This window comes from Felis catus, chromosome A1, assembly GCF_018350175.1.
Source record: "Felis catus isolate Fca126 chromosome A1, F.catus_Fca126_mat1.0, whole genome shotgun sequence".
Classification (NCBI taxonomy): domain Eukaryota; kingdom Metazoa; phylum Chordata; class Mammalia; order Carnivora; family Felidae; genus Felis; species Felis catus.
This window is the reverse complement of record NC_058368.1, coordinates 129,278,833-129,294,425: the sequence shown is the minus strand read 5'-3', so window position 1 is coordinate 129,294,425 and position 15,593 is coordinate 129,278,833. Positions and strand designations below refer to the sequence as shown.

At 42.3% G+C, this 15,593-nt stretch overlaps 1 protein-coding gene and 1 long non-coding RNA gene across 5 annotated transcripts in view; one reads left to right on the top strand and one right to left on the bottom strand.

Annotated features, from left to right (window-relative positions):
- The window catches only part of LOC109501517, a 94,975-nt gene that overhangs the window by 27,277 nt on the left and 52,105 nt on the right, over window positions 1-15,593 (bottom strand). Inside the window, exons 1-3 of one of the 4 annotated variants that reach the window (XR_006600442.1) lie at window positions 7,950-8,474; window positions 5,771-7,065; window positions 3,708-3,829 (exon numbers count right to left, since the gene is read on the bottom strand). The exons of 1 other annotated variant lie outside the window; for it this stretch is intronic. The gene's annotated coding sequence lies outside the window, so the exon portion shown is untranslated. Of the gene's footprint in view, window positions 1-3,707; window positions 3,834-5,770; window positions 7,066-7,949; window positions 8,475-15,593 lie in introns of those variants that run through there. 2 more of the 4 variants (XR_002159640.3, XR_006600443.1) reach the window with 2 other exon arrangements.
- LOC109501515 lies at window positions 6,053-13,712 on the top strand. The gene is made up of 3 exons (XR_002159635.3): window positions 6,053-6,191; window positions 6,643-6,760; window positions 12,442-13,712. It is a non-coding gene; the product is annotated as an uncharacterized LOC109501515 (long non-coding RNA).

Genomic DNA, 15,593 nt, shown 5'->3' with positions numbered 1-15,593 from the left:
AAGTCCCTCTTTAATCAGTCTCGTGATAAGAGACAGTTAATACAAAAAGAAATGCATATACATACACAAACCAGGTAGTTATAATTGCTATGAAAAATAAATAAGATAAGGGAGATACCAAATGATGAGGGGGTTGACACTTTATATACAATGGCCAAAGAAGGCTTCTCATTAAGTCACATTTCAGCAGGCAGCACACTAGGAAGTTATATGAGGAAATAGCACTCCAGGGAGATGGTATGGCAAGGGCAAAGATCCTGAGGTAGAATTATGCTTAGCATGTTCAAGGAACATAGGGAAGTCAGTGTTAACCAGAGGCGAGCAAGCAGTGAGTGGGGCAGCAAGGGGAGATTGTCCCTAGGGAGTAGAGGGTTCTGGTGTCAGACAGGGAGGCAGGAACCAGGTCACAGAGTCTTCCAGGCCACAGGAAGGAGTTTGGATTCAGTATTGCAGTGGAAAGTCTGCATCTATAATAAAGCCTTGCACAGAGTGGTTAAGTGCTGAGAAAAAACAAACCAGGTTAAGGAGATAGAGACTGGAAGGCTGGAGAAGCTATTTAAAACAATTTGTCAGAGAAGTTCTCTCTGAGGAAGTGACTTTCGGACTGAATCTTGAACTATGTGAAGCAGCAACCATACAGATTGCTGGGAGAAACCAGTTCCAGGCAGAGAAAATAGCACCGAAGTGGGAATAAGCTTGATACCTCTGGAAAGAGCAAGAGGGTCACCATGGCTGGGGCTTGGTGTGGGAGGAAGGATGGAGGGAGATTAGGCTGGGGAAGCAGGCAAGGGCCAGTTCCAGAGGCCCTTGGAGGCCAGAGTAAGGCCTTCTATTCTAAATGCACGGGAAAGACTTTTGACGATTTCAAATAGAGAAATGGCATGATATTTGTTTTAGTAAGATTCCTCTGACTGCTGTGTTGAGAACAGATGATAGCAAGGACAAGGCAGAAGTGAGGATGTGGGATGAGAGGTGGCTGCAGTAGTTTCGGCCTAGGAGAGCAATGGCTGTGATTAGGTTCTGGATTGAGTTCAAAAGCAGCACTCACTAATGCCTTAGACACAGGGGTGGGGGGACAAAAGAAATCAAGACAGCTCTTGCTTTTGTTTTCTCTTGGTTTGTTGAATGAAGTGAATCAAAACCCAATGGATTTTGCCCTTGAAGAAGAAGAGCATAGATAGAAGCTATAGCCTGAGGCAGGGGTAGGCTTGGGTGAGGGGCCACAGCCTAAGGACAGCAGAGATACGGAGGAAGACAGACAGGCACCATGAGACTGGGAACAGGGAGCAAGGAAAGGAAGAGGCGGCCTTGGGCACCCTAAAGAGATGGGGTTGGGAAATATCTGTGGTGGACCGCCTCAGAGTTTTGCGCCCTACGTTTTTACTGTGTGCAAAAATGACTCTGTGTGTGTGTGTGTGTGTGTGTGTGTGTGTGTGTGTGTGTGTGCGCGCGCGCGCGCATGCATGTGTGTGTGTATAAACCTATGGAATTTAGCCCTTGTATAGATACATATAACAAACACTACCATAAGAACTCTGAACAATTCTTTTGCCCCCCAAAATTCCCTCGTCGTACCCATTAGTTCTATTCTCCATTACTATAGTTTTGTCTCTTTGAAACTGTCACATAAATTGAATCATATAGTATATAATCTTTTCAGAATTGATTCTTCCACTCAGAATGCCTTTCAAATGCCTTTGAGGTTCATCCAAGTTGTTGCTTTTTATTGCTAAGTATTTCATTGTATAGACACACCCCAGTGTGTTTATCCATTCACCTGTTGAAGGACATCTGGATTATTTCCACGTACGAAGAATGATGCTACAAACATTCACGAATAGGTTTTTGCAGGAACATAATTTACATCTCTCTAGGGTAAATACCCAGGGATTGCTGGATGGTGGTAAGAGTGTGTTTAACTTTAGACTGTTAGTATGGTGAATTGCGCTTGATCGTGGTAAAATATTCTTTTACAATATATATTGTTGGATTGGACTTGCTAAGAGTTTTTGTGTCTCTTCATGAGGGACATTGATCTGCAGCCTTATTTTTTTGTATCATCTTTGTGAGATACGGATTAAAGCAGTGTTTAGAGAGAAATCTGTGGCATTATTAAATGCCTAGAATAATGCTACAAAAGAAGAACGTATTCAAATCAATAATCTGAACTTCCATCTTAAAGAAACAGAAAAAGGGAACCAAAATACACCTAAAGCAAGCAGAAAAAAGAGAGTAATAAAAATGAGAACAGAAATCAATGAAATGATAGGATCTGTTTGGTATCAGGTTAATGTTGGCCTCCTAAGTTAAGTTGGAAAGGATTCTATCCTCTTTCATTTTCTGGAAGAGACTGTATAGAACTGGTCTAATTTCTTTAAATGTTTGAGAGAAATAACCAGTGAGCCTGGAGATTTCTTCTTCAGAAGATTTTAAACCACAAAATCCTGTGTCTTTAATAGCTCTAGAACTATTCAGGTTATCTATTTTATCTTGGTGAGTTTTGGTGGTTTGGGCTTTTCAAGGAAAATGACACAGTTCTTCAAAGTTGTTGAATTTATGTGCATAGAGTTGTTTGTAGTATTCCCTCATGATCTTTTTTTATTGTCTGTAGGATTTATACAATATCTTCCTTCATTCTTCGTACTGACAATTCATGTCTTCTCTCTCCCTCTCCTCTCCTCTCCTCTCCTCTCTCTCTCTCTCTCTCTCTCTCTCTCTCTCTCTCTCTCTCTCTCTCTTTGATCTTGCTAGAAGCCTATCAAATTTAATGATATTTGCAAAGAACCAACTTTTGGCTTTTTACAATTTTCTCCATTGTTTTTCTGTTTTCAGTTTCATTGATTTCTGCTCTTTATTGCTTCCTTTGTTCCCATTGCTGCCATTAAGGGATTGCTTGGGGACTGGGGTGTGAGGAACAGAGAAAAGAAAAAAGAAATGATGGTTTTTTGCACTCTGAGAATTAGGACTCCCTTTCCCCAGTCCTTGAGCTGTCCTGGAGCTCTCCCCAGCCAGTTCCCTGGGGGCCACTTGTGGTTTTCCGGCTGCATTGACTTCAGGATGGGGGCAATCAGAGGGAAAAAATGGTAAACTCACCACGATTTCCATGGTACTCCAATTTCTGGTCTTCTTCCCCAATCTACTTGCTACTCTTTAGTTTTCAGAGTCTTCATCTATTCTGTGCAGGTTACAGTTGTGGTTGGTCAGAACGAGCAGGTACAGTGTGTTTCTTCCATCTGATCCAGACTGAAACTTTTCCCACATTCTTTGAGCTCATTCAGAGAGAATTCGGGACCTCATATACGGGGCCATCATATCTTCTACCCCCATCCCTGCTCCAACTCCACTGGCTTCTCTTGTAGCATTACTGCCTTGACCACCATCTGTCTCTCTGGGTTCCACAGGGATTGTCTGCAGTGGAGGTTAAGGCAACTTGGATGACTGACACATCCAGGACCAGACGCACCCTGGGCAGCCAAGAAGCATTTCTTCTTTCAGAGATGAATTCCTACTACATGAGAATTAGTAGTTCATTCCACAGGGGATCCTCAGTGACTTCTAAGTCTTGGGGCATCATATTCAAACATCACATTCAGGTTGTCCTGGTTGCCTATGGTTGATTTCATGAAGTTCTCTTCCTGGTCAGACTGATGGTTCATAAGATGACTTAACTGTTCTTATAAACTTATTCAGAAGAAAAATGAGCTTACCTTTTCCTCAGGCTCATGCACACTCCTTGTAGTCCTTTCCCCTGTTCAGGTGATTTGTTTCAAATCTCTAGTGCTCTGCTGAGAAGGGCACCCATGGCATCCTTACAAAGTTGAGTACCAATCTTCCTAGGGTAATTACAGAGAAACGTCCCAGTTGCAATACCCTGGCAGGCTTGATGGAGAGGAAGCTTGACACTAAATGAGAGCCCCATCCTTTTCCTACAGGCCCGCCTGAACCAAAGGAGTCTAGCAATTCCAGGGCCCGTCCTTTTAATATATTGTAAAATTAAAGTCAACCTGGAAATGAGGTAGGTGGGTGGGTGGCTGAAGCTAAACGGTCATTGTGTACCAGGCTGGTTATCCCACCGGTTGTTATACGATAACAGAGGATCAGATAAACACAGGCATAACCTCTGCCTCCATTGATAATGTAAATCATCCCTTGTATCATTTGTCTTTCCTTCAGACTGAATACAAAAGGCATAGAAATGAACAATTCATGCCTAAACACAGGAGAGCTTGAAAGCTAGTGTATGTCAGATGTTTACTCTAGGTCATCATTAAGGGGTTGAGTGGATTTGCTTATAAACACAGGCTATTCTGCAGGGGCCAGGGGAGTGGGAGAGACAAAGTGTTTCTTGTCGTGCGAAGACAGCTCTTTTAAAGACACACTGCAACTTTTCTGCCACACACAGTAAGTTATATAGATAATTCTTTTTATAGGATATGAAATGTTGTCTCCTGAGCAGTACAAAGCGTAATGTGTTATAGAAACAATGCTCTTTCTCTCCACTTTGTGCAAATGTCATTTTTCATTATCCACTGAGAAAGAGCTCGCTAGAGATCAAAATGAGAGCAGGGCTGCCCTTTCTGCCAATGGTCAGGCGCTTCCTGACACATAGTCAGCAAAGACCTCCATGGGAGCCCTGGGAGTTCTCCCCAGGCGGCTCCCCCAACAGCGAAGTGTGGAGCACAAGCCCCTGAAAGATGTCACATCTTTCCAGGCTGTCCATTTCCGCTGCCCTCATTCTCTGCTCAGGGTTTTGTGGGTGGTGCTGGTGGCTGTTGTTCCCACCCTGTCCAACCAAAGGCAGCTAAAGAAAAAGCGCCAAGACAAACAGAACGAGAGCCTTGGGGACCCAGTAATGGGTACAGAGTGTAGAGTGTGGTAATCATTCTTTTGATTTGTGCTCAGATATGTTTTCTATTTGCTTTCGCACAGAATGCACATTTTCCCTCCGGATTGCAAATAATCTGAACCAGGGTAAAACCATCACAAAGTGGCCTTCAAACGTCATGTCTGTATTGGAACTGAATGACTGATCAGACATTTAAATATGGAAACTGGGAATTCGGGTAAATTGCAGAGATACGGTTTTTTAAAACCTGCTCAGAGTTGTTTAAATAATCTTTGCTTTCTTGGGTCTCTCTCTCTCTCTCTCTCTCTCTCTCTCTCTCTCTCTCTCTCTCCCTCTTTCTCTCAAGAATTCTGCAGTGTTTCCTTCTAATTTTGCTCCCATTTGCTCCAATTTTAGTGTCGTTCAATGATTTGTTTGCCTCTAGAAATTATTTTTACATAACTCCTAACAGATGGAACAAGAAAGAAGATGAGATTGATTTATCAACATTCCCAATGTCTGGTCCCTCTGCCCTTTTGCCAGGGTCCATTTCCTGAGCTAATCAACAGCTTCTTACATCGTCATCAGTGCCTACTGTCAAGCCTCTTTGAAGTCAAAGACAAGCAAAGAAATAGGCACACACAGAATGATGGCTGCAGCCCAGTGTCCTGCACACCCCGCCCCCCAGGGGAGCTGGGAAAGGAAAAGCTGCGAGGGGGAGATGGGATGGGGAGTGCCCGCCGTAGAAAGGAGTGTGCTCACACCCTGCTGGCTGAGGCTCCCGTCCGGTGGAGCCCCTGACAGCAGTCAGGCAAAGGAATCCTACAACAGGGTTCTGGTCCCACGTTAATGTCAAGCACTGGGTTTTCTTTTAGTTACTCAAGGATCAAAGGGAAATTATTCAATAAAAAGGAACTTAAAGGGGACTTCTGGGCCGACACAAACCTTAATCAAAAACACTTGTTCAAACGCAGCTTCCTTGACCTGCCTTTTCATATTGTCTTTCCAGTTCTTATACACATTTGTGATTAAAATAAGGATTTTCTCCATCACAATTCAGCGTTCCCCTCCCTCTCAGCTGACCAGGATTTCACAAGGGTGACATGACAGTTTGTTGCTAAGGAACTGAAGATACATGTCACAATTCAGCATTCCGATGAAGAAGAGTAAATACTTTTCAACAGATTGAACATTGAGTATAAATACGCAGTGTGCGCGCGCGTGTGTGTGAGTGCACGCGTACGTGCAGGATTATGACTGACAACAGAGAGAAGAGAAAGCACAAGAGCGTTCCTGTCTGAAACGAGGATGATCAGCCACCTCCTCTATGAAAGCTGCTCTTTAATAACCCTCAGCTGCCTCGCTTGTAAGAATACCATCATGCATTTGAACTTTTCACTTCGGCTTGTTTTGCTCCCCTCTGTTCCGATGCCTGTTCCCTCGCACTGTCGTGTCAGAGATTTATCACGCTGTGACCTCAGTCACGTTCTCTCTGAAAAGGAGTCAAGCACAAACTTCCCAAGTCTCTAATATTCTAGGTGTTCAGCAGGGAGACTGGAACATGAAATTCCTCCCACTTGAAGTACACCCACATCAGTGTTTCTTGAAAATCTATTTATCTTAGTCACGACCTATGAACATGAATAGAACGTGGCTAATGTTTCCCTGGATCCCATGTGCCTGAACACTGGGAAAAGTTAGAATTTATACAGTCGCGATTCCCAGGGAGAAGTGCAATAACTTCACAGTTTTTTTTTTAAATAGAATTCTTTAAGAAGCAGAACATTTAAAATGTGCCCTTTCTTTTTCTTTCGCAGCATTAAAAAAGATCTCTGCCTCTCAATTTGGTTCGCCTGCTATCGTGTTGCTGATTCTGTGATTGTCAGATTAAGAAAAATGGGAAAATCTAACAGCAGATAATGCCACAAATGAATGGTATGCATACAATAATAGATAAGTACACACCATGAATTAAAGAGGAAATGGATACATGTAGCAAAGGAAACAGTGATCCTTTGAAAATTGGAGATAAGAGCTTAATTACTTATATAGAAAACTACAGGAAGATGTGACCTGAATTTGATTGAAGAGAAGTAAACGTCGTGGTCAAATCCTTGGGTACTAGGCCAACATTTTGCTTGAATTCTATCCATCTCTCCTGCAGTAGGGGGCCAGTTCGGAGTCATAAGTGTTTACTCTGCCTAATTGAGGAGGTTGGACGCTAATGAGTTTTCTGAACACTGCAGAAAAGAATGTTGCATGTGAAGGGGAAACCAAAAGGTACATGGAAATGAAAAAAAAAAAAAATGCCCTGGGAACATGTGAAAGTTCATTGAGGTGGGCTGGGAGAAGTCCAAACAAAACGGGTTTTAGAAAGAGGTGATGTGGTTAAAAACCACTCACTCACCCTGGCTAGAACACAACTATAAACAGAATTTGACCCTGACCTCCCATAAATGATCCAGGCATTGTTGACAAGCAGACAAACTCAGAGGGTGTCACTTGATTCTGTTCATTATTTATGCTACATGGGACTTCCTTCTGTGTTCCTTGCAGTTTTCTCCCAACCACCCCAAAAGTTGCATTCTACACATAATTTGAGAATAAAAAATAGGAAGCACCTCTAAATTGAAATGCCTAATCAGAAATGTGTAATTGAAGACAAACTTTGATTAGTACCAATATAAATTTGGTTTAAGGTGAGTAGGGCTACTGCGTCTCAAGATGAGAACATTTAGGAGCCTCAACATATGCTGAATCCCTGCTGCCCAGGACTCTATTAAGGGGCAGGACAAGAAAAAAAGAAGAAATAAAAAAAGGAATAGACTTTGCCCTTGGGAAGTTAGGACATGACAGCAAAATCGTACCAAAGAGGCACACAGGACTGCATAAGCAAAAGGTTCCAAGGTGGGGGGGCCTTGGCTAAATATACTCCCTCAGAGAGGGAGATACTTGTCCTGATATCTAAAACAGAGGTGGAGGGGATGGAAGAAGGTGTCCTTGGCCTAGGGAATCATGCAAGGAAAGACAAGGAGGCTGAAGTAGCCCTGAGATGACTTAGAATATTCTGGTTATCCGTTGCTGTGCAACAAACTATCCCAAAATTTAGTAGTCTAAAACAAACCTTCTATTTTGCTTATAATAGTTGTGTCTCAATAATTCATGAAGAGCTCTGCTGCCTGGTTTATCTCTGATCTACATGGTGTCCACTGGGGCTAGATGGTCCATCTTCAAAATGGTTTCTGCACTCATAGGTTTGGCACTTGGAGTCCTTGGCCTGCCTCTCTCCCTACCATCTCCCTCACCTCAACTTGGGCTCCTCACAGCATGACAATCCTTAGGGTAATAGGATTTCTTACAACAGCAGCTCAGGGTTCCAAGAGAGTGTTCCCAGGGGCACAGCCAGAAGTTCCAAGGTTTCTTATGACCTAACCTTGGAACATCCAGACATCACTTCTACCACATTCTATTGATCAAGCAGGTCACAAAAGCAGTTCATATTGAAGGGAATGGGATTGGACTTCATCTTTCTATTCTTTTTTTAATGTTTATCTTTATTATTTTTGAGACAAAGAAAGACAGGGCATGAGTAGGGGAGAGGCAGAGAGAGAAGGAGACACAGAATCGGAAGCAGGCTCCAAGCTCTGAGCTGTCAGCACAGAGCCCGACGCGGGGCTCGAACTCGTCAAATGCAAGATCATGACCTGAGCCCAAGTCAGACACTCAACCAACTGAGCCACCCAGGAGCCCCTAGACTTCATCTTTCAACGGGAAGAATTACAACAAATCTGTAGCCAACTTTACCACAGAAAGTAATAAATAAAGCAGAACGATTTAAGTAAATGGTCAATGCCAGAGAGCAGAAGCAATTGTCAGAGCAAGAGGCAGAGAATGAGTATAGAGGGCTTTGTAGGTAAGAGATTTGAACATTCAAATAATATCACCTTTTCGTCCTGGCATATCCTCTCTTGTGGAATGACATGCATCTAAACAAAAGAGGGCACCATGATTTTCTAGAGTTCCCAGGCATTGGGACTAGATGAGCAAAGGAAATTGAAATTCCCCACTTGAATCTCTCCAACAGGATACTTTCTGGTCAGGGCATATTTGGTTGTGAAGAACAGAAACTCATTCAAGCCACTTTAAGGACTATTCAGCACCTCAGGCAAGCATAAGAGCATCCCAGGACAAGAGATAGGGATGGTGGGCCACAAGAAATTTTCTAGGTCGGTCACTACAAACCTGAGAGCCCGGATTACCCTATCTGTCCCTGGTGGTGGTCTGAGGTCTCTCATCTCTGTGCCAGCTTTGATCTCTTGCTTGTCTTCACAGTCGAGCTTTCTCTGCTGACTCAACAGAGAACACAAAACCAAAAATGGCTGCTCCAGGCCTGCATGGCCTTTGATTCCAACCAACCAACATTATCTGATTACAGACTGTTTAATCTATGAAATTGAATTTGGAGGGGTCTCTGGTTAGTTTAGACTAGTCTATGGATTGGCTCCCTTTGAGTTAAATAGCTACTCTTCGTTCAATCAAGTATGGCTGGAGAACAGTTCAGATGTTTAATAAGAAAGTAACATAAAAGCACAGTCACCTATGAAGTCTGCCCCTACGATCAGTAAGGGCACAGGTGGGGAGCCAGTCAAGAGAAAAAGTGTAAGAAGGCTAAGCAACAAGTAAGGAGGATCATGTGGAAAAGAGGCCAGCCCAGAGCTGAGAACTGGGATAAGGACAGAAGAGCTTGGTCCCCAAGCCATTCATGCATATCCCAAACCCTTCCCTGACGGAGGCAGACCCATTTCCTATTGAACTTGCCCTGGCAGCCTTGATGTATGAAGCAGCAAAGTAATGGACAGTAATGGATAGTATCGAAGAAGGGCCTTTCTTCCCTGGCTCTCATAGAGGATGTTAATGCTTATAATAGTATTGGGAGTATCAGCCCTCTCCTCCCAGATTATTCTCCAGTACACATACCTACACCATAAGGGAAAGATTGATAGTATAAGCATTGGCTCTTTAATTTTGTCAATAGAAATTATTAATTAAAAAAGTGAGTAGGAAAACAAATCCCAGTTGCAGAAAAGTACTAATGGTACTTCATACTGTCATAGAAAAAATGCAAATCAGGATACTCCTTTTCCCTAATTAGCAGACAAAATCCAGGATAAAGTTTAAGTTGATAAGAGCTCTTTCAACACTGGAGAAAGGTATTGACCTTCCTGTGGTAAACGTAAGTATGAAGTACATTAAAATAACCATTGTCTCAGTAATCAAGTTTACCTCTACAATAACGTTGGACTATGACACTCCTTCAGAAATGCTGTCTGCTCAAAATTCTCCAAGCAGAAGCCCTGAATGGAATTCTGCTAGGGTAGGAGAATTGTGGCTGGGTAGTCAAAATCAATTTGTCCCTGTGATTGACACGAGGGCCTGTATGCCAGCCAAGCTCTCTCAAACCATCTGTGCTCTGATTATGATCAATAGGTATTCACGATATGCCCGGGAAATGTGCTGTTTGATTACTTTTACATGGGAGAGAAGACAAAACACCTCAGCCTAGAGTCTTTTAATGTGGATGTAGAAGCTGGGTGATGAATTATTAGAATATAGAGTTTGCACTGATAAACTTTTGAACTTTCATTGAACTTGTAGATTAAGAATAGGCAGTTTTTCCGAGAGGAAAATTCACCAGACAACCAACAATTTTTCTTTCACATATTTAAGGGAGATGTTCGATCTGGTAAGGAAATAATAGTAATTTATGTCTTTGATAATTGAGAAGGATTATAGTTCTATACACAGAAAAAGCAACCACCACCCGGGCCCTGTGAGTCACAAAGCCATAAAAGAAGAAGCTTCCAGGTTAAAAGCAGATGAAACCTCCGGATTTGGAGCATGATGTTCTCCTAGAGGGAGCTGAGAAAGGGAAAAGAAATCCCCATCTACTGTAAAATTAGGGCCCCCTCTCTGCCTTCCTTCCAAACAATGATAATGACGCTTTTCAAATTCAACTTGAGCTTCCACACTAACAGAAACACGTGTGCGCATGCGCGTGCACACACACACACATACACTCACACACAGAACCATTTCTCTGTGTGCATCGCTCTCTTGCATATACCATAATGCACAAACATAACAGACCCACACTGACCCTCAGTGGGAGACAACCGTCTAAATATAAGCAATGAAGCTGCCTCCTTCAATCTGCTGGGACCCATCATTCTCCAAATATCATTTGTCCTGTAATCCGTAGGAACAGCCTGGAGTAGATGAAAGGTTAAGAAGGAAGATTGCTGACCAGCTGGAAACATGTGTTTGTTACATTCAACTCACTACAAGAAATTATTTTACTGATAAAATAGTGTTAGCTGAGATCAGGTTCCTAAGAGATGGGAATTACTAATTTTGCTACCATGACACTGAACAGCTTGTATTAAAAATACACATCGGCTCGTGGCTCTTTGGCTTGGTTGGTACAATGCACCAAAGGCCTCAAGTAAACGCTGGCCACTCTTTAGTTCAGTTGCCCTTATTAATAATAGATCCTATCACCTTCCTTCCCTGATCTCTTCACTGTAATGTTTTTGCTTCCATGGAATTCAGTTTGAGGCAATCCTACCACTACTATTAGCATGCATCTTGCTAGATGCTCAAAAATGAGAAGGACACAATTTTATCACAAGTTGTTAATAGCTGATGTTTATAAAGAACCATGGGTGTTATAATGCAAGGCTGGGAAACAGCCAACAAGAGTGAGATATACAGTCTTAAAGAGCAGTCTAAGGATGGAGCCAACAGCTCCATTTGGGGGGATTCAAAGTGCCTATTTCATTTACAAGGAACAGAGATTTATGCAGGTTTTCTCAAGTCATGAGGGTTAGCTGTTATTTTAAAAACCCAAGACCTTGCATGGAAAAGTCATCAAGAACTTGGACAGGCCTGGGTACTCATTATTCTGTCTCTTTGTCTGAGGGCATCTCTACCATGTCTGCTGGTCTGGTCTGTCCTCCTATCTCTACTGACTTGGCTTACTCAAAGTTTTTATTTCCCCATAACTATGGTTTGCACATGACTGCTCACGACCTTGACTCTATCTCCTGGTGTTTAGTTTTAGCAAGCACTGCTAACTGTCTTATTTGAATTTCTAAAAAGCAGAGAAGGAACTTAGTTGCCTCTACTCAGATTTCATGTGGCCACACTCTGGGTTTATTGGCCAGCCACTAGATGCACGAATCTATGCTCATTACCCAACCATAGGCCAATTCTCTATGGCCAAAAGCACCCAGTGAGGGGGTACAAATAAAGCTTCCCCTTCAGCAAGGACAGTTTAATTAAGAAAAGGCTTGGCAAGCATTCTAAAAGCTGATCTGCCTAGTCCATGGGATAACTGGGAAAGGTTGCATGGAAGAGGTTACATTTGAGATGACCATAAAAGGATCCTGTGAAAGGACAGGCAAAGGTGGAGTAAACATGGAGGTAATTCCATATGCAAAAACCCAAAATAGGAAAGTAGGGAGTATATTTGTGGGTATTTTGTCTTGGCTAGGTAGGGCAATGCTCCTCAAATGTTCTGTGCATGTGAATCACCTAAGAATCTTTTTAAAATGCAGATTCCTACTAACTCTGAGGTAGGACCTGAGATGCTGCCTCTCTAAGTTCCCAGAGGATGCTGACGTGCTGGTACACACTTTGGATAGCAGGCCTAGAAGAAAGAATATGTCAAAGCTTTGAATACCAGGCTAAGAAATTGGTACCCACTCTACTTCAGCGAATAATAAGCAGCTCTGGAGGACGTGAGACCGAAGAATGATATAACCAGAGTGGTGTTAAAAGACAGTTGATTCGGCAATGCTTTGTGGGATAAATCAGAAGAGAACTGGAAGATCAGCTATTTAACAATTGTAAAGACCAGGAAAGAGGTAATAAGGACTAAAATAGGACACCTGCTCTGGAAGGGGAAAGGAAAGGATACATAAGATAATATATATAGCCAGTTGAACATGCCCTTCTCAACATCCTTACCAAGTCTTGCCTTACTTAACAAGAGGAGTCACTTCCTCAGGCATCATCTGGTGACATCTTTCTATGTCCTTTCCAGGGTGTCTGCTTTTCATTTCACATCACATCTAAAGATATACACTCTCTTTTACCTCTAACCCTTAATTTCATTCCCCTGCCTAACCACATTTTTTATCGTGTGCAACTTGCCGCATGATTTAACTATATTATAACCATGTGACTATGTTATTTAGCTATTATTTCATTGTGTACCAGTAACCAGATTCAGTAACTATATTTGTTCTGCTGAGGAGTTTTGTAGAAAGCATATCTGAAGGGCACTAGGCAATGAGGTAAAGTCTATTACTGCCTTATCACCATCAAGAAAATGATCTGTTTGTTTGCACTTCACTGGAGTGTATAGCCCGAGAAATTGAAAGAGAGTTTGGGGAGGGCCTGAGTGAAGTCCAGAGATGGAGATGGATGGATACTCTAAACAGTATGCTTTGGCTCAAGATCCCCAAAAACAGCTGTTACAGTATGCAATAGGGAACTAGCCAAACGATGTATTGACAGAGAAGAAGAGATAAGGTGACAAACCTTATATTAGAATTCAGAACCTCTGTTATTATGCAGCTTACCCCGTCCCTACTATACATTTAAAATCAAGGGAAAGATAAACTTGATGTTAAATACAAATCCTGACTGAAATTTTCTTAAGGCTAAAAGCTTCATAATATCCTGAGATTATGGCTATAAAGAAGAAATCTGTGCTTACCTATTGGATTGTTCATGCCATTTTGAGGTCAAATTCTGAATGCTGAACTTTGGTTTTCTGGTTGAACACTTGAGGTCCTTGTGCATTAAATAATTTACACACCAAGCAGGACTTTAAATTCCTTCCTTTTCCTACTGGGCTGGGGTTTTGTGCACACATGTAGACTTAGATCTTAAAAACCAAACAGTTGTTGCTGATCAGAAACCAAAACAAAACAATTTCTCCTGGAAAGAAAGAAAGAAAGAAAGAAAGAAAGAAAGAAAGAAAGAAAGAAAGAAAGAAAGAAAGAAAGAAAGAAAGAAAGAAAGGAAGGAAGGAAGGAAGGAAGGAAGGAAGGAAGGAAGGAAGGAAGGAAGAAAGAGAAAGAAAGAAAGAAAGAAAGAAAGGAAGGAAGGAAGGAAGGAAGGAAGGAAGGAAGGAAGGAAGAGAAAGAAAGAAAGAAAGAAAGAAAGAAAGAAAGAAAGAAAGAAAGAAAGAAAGAAAGAGAAAGGGAATGGAAGGAAGGAAGGAAGGAAGGAAGGAAGGAAGGAAGGAAGGAAAGAAGGAAGGGAGGGAAGAGGAAGGGAGGGTGGGAGGGAAGGAAGAGAAGGAAGGAAGGAAGGAAGGAAGGAAGGAAGGAAGGAAGGAAGGAAGGAAGGAAGGAGGGGAGGAAGGGAGGAAGGGAGGAAGGGAGGAAGGGAGGAAGGCAGGAAGGCAGGAAGGGAGGAAGGGAGGAAGGGAGGAAGGGAGGAAGGGAGGAAGGGAGGAAGTTAGTTAGTTTAGTTAGTTAGTTAGTTAGTTGTCCAGGAGATTAGAGCTATTTTGATTGCACAAGAACATAATCAGAGTCAGGAACACAATGGAGGAAATATTCCCAAAGGAAATCAAGATTAAGATGCACACTTTGGCCTCCTCCTACAAATGCCAACTTCCCAAGCCCACAGGTCATTTTGTTTGACAATGTCACATCGATTCACATTTCACAATGTGCTCTTAACTTTAGAATCTTAATGTGCCGGTTAGAATTAGCTGTATCTTTCAAGAAGAGCCTGATCTTGACCATGCCCATTTCTGGAAAGACTTCTTACTTGGTTGGAGGCATCGGCAAGATGCCTTGTCATTCTGGACTGTGCGGTGAGCTAGTAAGCTGCTATCTTATTTTCAAGCATACACATTCGCACAAATATACATACACACAAGCATTATACATGTACATGTATACAAATAAGTATTACATGAACGGAATAGAGACATGTTATATACATAAAACTGAATATGTGGTATGTCATGTCCTCATAAAACATTGGGAAGGTATACTTTGAAGAGGACATGGAATTCTGGGAAAAAAACCCATGTTCCATAACAACTGTAGTAATTATTTCACTATGCATATATATATATCAAATCATCATGTTGTACACCTTAAATATACATAATTTTTACTTAAAAAGTAAACTATTGAAAAGTAAATAAGGAAGTGAGACTTCCTATATTCAGTGGAGGTGATGGTTATGGGTCAAACTCTCTGACCCCATTATCAGAAGTAAAACGAGGTTCCGGCCACTAGCAAGCAGCAGGGATGGAAGAGGAAAAGGCTTCAGAAGACTGGTGTGAACCTGTGGGGGTCGCTGGGAAGGGGAAGAAAAAAGACATGCTGGACCCACTTCCTTTCCTCAGTTCTACTCCATGCTGGGGCTTAGGGCTGTGGACACGTTTCTGAGCATCCTGGTGGCGGCTGTGGGTGAGGGGGAGTAGAGAAAGGAGTCAGCCTCCCATGCTAACAACTCACGCTGTCTCAAAGGCAATATTTCCAGAGGAAAATACCCCAGATGCCACAAATCCTGCTTCCTACTTCTCTCTGTGCCAGCTCCTTGCCCAGTCCCACTTGGCCAAAAAGAAGAACCTCCATCACTATAAGTGACATCCCTTCCCAGAGAGGTAATGGTCTTTAGCCACACAGTCATAAAAGCTGCAACAAAGAAATCCAGCCTCTTTGGCTGCAGACTG